The following is a 3,456-nucleotide window of genomic DNA, read 5'->3' as shown; positions in this document are numbered from 1 at the left end:
AAAAAAAAAGTAGCTCCTTTAGGAAAGTTCAAAGTTCTGCTCATTAATTTCCAAATAGATCTAGTGTAAAAGTAAGATACTCGCATTAGACTAAATTAGAAACTTTTCGTTTACTGAATATTCATATCCTCTCTGAAATATCAATTTCTTAGTGTACCTCTTTGGTACAGTGATGTGTGAATGAACGTCAAGTTACTTCTCAAGACAAAATGATTAGAATTTGAAAAAGATAAGGTGTGCATCTGAGGAGTAAAGATGTATTTAAAAATTCCAAAATGGTAACTTCATCAAAAGCAATAATCATACTAATGCCATATCATGTCATATCATTGTTTAGTTTGTAAGTACAATTTTATAAGTCATTACCATTAGGTCATATGGGGGTACAGGGTACATGTTATCTCTGTCATATTTCCTACAACTGCCTGTGTGTGCACCTATAGTTCTTTCAAAATAAATAAAGTGTTTATTTTTAAAAAGCAATGCAGCTTCTGTCTGGCTCTTCTCTTGGCCACTTTCACTTGGAATCTAAACTTTATGTCCCGAAAAAGGTCACCAGGCACATATAGGTAACCCCAGATGACAACCAGCATTGAGGACTAATCATTTAATGGACAAGCCCCAGCAATCTTTCAAGCTGCTTGGGCTCTGTGCAGAGCTGAGGGGAGGTTAGCGCTCCTCATCCAGCCCTTTCCAAATTGCGAAGTAAATTGTTGCTGCATTCCACAGAAAAATATGAGAATGACTTTTTGTTGAAATTTGATGTTAAGCAATCATGGAATTTTTGGAAATATATCGAATTACACCTTTGAACAATTCAGAGTGAATGCATTCCATTCAATGCATTCCATTGATTAGTGAGGTTTTAATATTCCAGATTACAAATTGGGCACATCATTTAATTAAAGACTACCATGCCACTTATGGTCAGGAACAGGAAGCGATTTGGGAGATACAGTTTGGATACTAAAATGGAATGTCTGAAGCTTTTAGGCTTTCATGGAACAGTATAGTAATATTAGTATTGCCTTAGAAGGTCTAAGAAATATATACATATTTATATGGATATAGTTAGAAATTTTCAACAGTGGGTTTTTATAAATTATAAATTCCCTTATCCAAACTGGGTACACTTTACAACTGTAATTGATTATGAGTGTCAAGTTACCTGTATATTTACTTTCTCTTGCAAATGAAACAGGTTCTATACAAACACTCTCATGTATCTCATGTTTGTTTTACAATGTTGACCTTGGCAGATACATGAAGACTAGATACAAAATCAGGCGGACATTTATAGGAACCAGGTTCTTTGCCTTTCCCATTCATCTCTCAAAAAAGGCTAAAACACAAACCAAAAAAAAAAAAATCAGACAATCTAACATTTGTTACTCTTAGTTGGTCAGGTGCTATTTTCTCCTTGGTACTTCCAGCAACCCCTTGATAGTTTTTTGCCCAGATCACAAGAAAGGTTAGTCTTCATGCTCTTGGTCTTCTGATTGGAAGTAAAAATAAGTCAAGAAAACATTAGATTGCCTTTTGATCAATGCTACTTCTGTTCTCACTCCCCTTCTTTCACATCAAAACACTTTTACTTTGATTTCTGCCTCGCCTCTTATTCTATCAGTTCCTTGTCATATTATATGTATGGAATCAACATTGTTTTTGGAGCTTAAGTTTTCTTAGAGTGCCACTTATTCATGTTGTAAAGGCTTTGATATGTTCAGGGAAAATGTGTTTTAACACTATACAAGCTAATGTAAAACCATGTGAATTTGAAGTGCATTTCCCAACTCTTGAACTGTGTACTTTTTTTTTCCATTTCAAAGCCTATGTTTTGAATACCAATTTCCAGCAAAAATTGACTAAACAGGTAACTTGGGGCAAACAATTTAAATTCTCTAAGCCTTGTTACTTGTAAAATGGGAATAATGATGGCTCTTGGTAGGCTTGATCCTTTTCTTTTGCCCTTCAATCCCTGAAATTCAGCTTTAATGAATGGTGTTGATTGAGTCTGGCCTTCAGGGAGAGGCGTCCTGAAGATTCTGGAAAGATTCTGGGAAGATTTCTGGGCAAGGCTAACAGCAAGAACTAAAGTCAGAGGTCTCATTGTGCCCAGTGCTTTTAGAGGCTTGAAAAAAGACTGTTGTCTTTGTTTTTGTGTATGTGTTTATGTGTCTGATGTTTTCCTTTTTGATGTATGGTTAGGACTCTGTGAGTAGATAGAAAAGGCAGGAAAAGGTTTGGAAAATACTAATAATGGGCGAAGAGACAGCTGTCTTTCAAGAGAAAGCAAAAAAGAAGGAAAGCAAATCTTCTAAAGCAATAATCATGAGACTGAAAGATGATGAGATTTATAGCTCCAGTCCCTAACAAAATCTATTTTCATTTGTCTATGTCCTATCGTGGATCTTAATGATATGAATTTGCTGTTAATATGGCTACAGTCTCAGCAGACCAATGTTTATGCTTGCTGGCTACATGAACATGGAATCTGACATCAATCTGTGCTCTTAGTCAGAATCCACTCATTTCAGATTATTTCCACGTTGACCATTGACAAAATAACCAAGTTTAACTTGTGTCTGTCTCGCCTCTCATGTATTGGTCACAGAAATCCTGCAGATTAAATTTAAATTAAATTTATTAAATTTGTAGTCTTCTGACTATAGGGAGGTTTAGTAGAGCCATAAGCAAACACATCACGTTGCTTTCTACATAGTACATAAATCCGTCACTCACCAGTTGCTGCCTCCTTCTGGACCGGATCCCCCAGAGCAGCGACCGACCGGACTTGAGCTGTAGTTACTGTGCAGCCATCGGTCAGCACTTGTCACCTGGGGCCAGCAGGGGGCGAGTGAGTTCCAGGGCACCCGCCCTGGTAGCCAGGGGGCGTGGCTCTGCAGCCTTGACTGACGGCTAAGGATGCGGACCCCGATGAGGTAATAGGAGCCAGAGCCGGGAGGGCGTGGAGCTGCGGGTGCGTGTGTGCGCGAGTGAGCGTATGAGTGTGTGCACGAGCCCAAGACACTACGTGTCTAAGCTCGCGTACCGGACACTAATCACGCTGCATTAAAAAAAAAAATCCATGTCTGGGAGGGAGGTCACCGAGTGGCTACTGGGCGACAGCTGTGATCCCGAGGCCGCGTCATGGCGGGTCGCTTTTCCGCCGGGTTCTGGGGAACCCCCCGCGGGCGCGGGTTTGCGTGTGCGCCCCGCTGGGGAGGGGCGATATCTTCTGGAAGCGACTGAGCTGAGCCACAGGGAGGGGGAGCTGTCGCCCGGGCGGTGACCGGCTTTCGTGCGGCGCCGGGGGGCGGGAGGGAGGAGGCGAGGGGGAGGGGAGCACGGCGTGCCCGTCGGAGCGCGGTGGCGGCCAGATCCCACCCCGGAGTCTGCAGAGCTCCAGGCGCAACTGGTGCCGGGGCTGGAGCTCGCGGCCGCCGGGACTCGGGC

This window comes from Condylura cristata, unplaced genomic scaffold (assembly GCF_000260355.1).
Source record: "Condylura cristata isolate star-nosed mole 26May11 unplaced genomic scaffold, ConCri1.0 scaffold00015, whole genome shotgun sequence".
In the NCBI taxonomy this organism is placed as follows: Eukaryota; Metazoa; Chordata; class Mammalia; order Eulipotyphla; family Talpidae; genus Condylura; species Condylura cristata.
Note: the sequence above shows the minus strand (reverse complement) of the source record.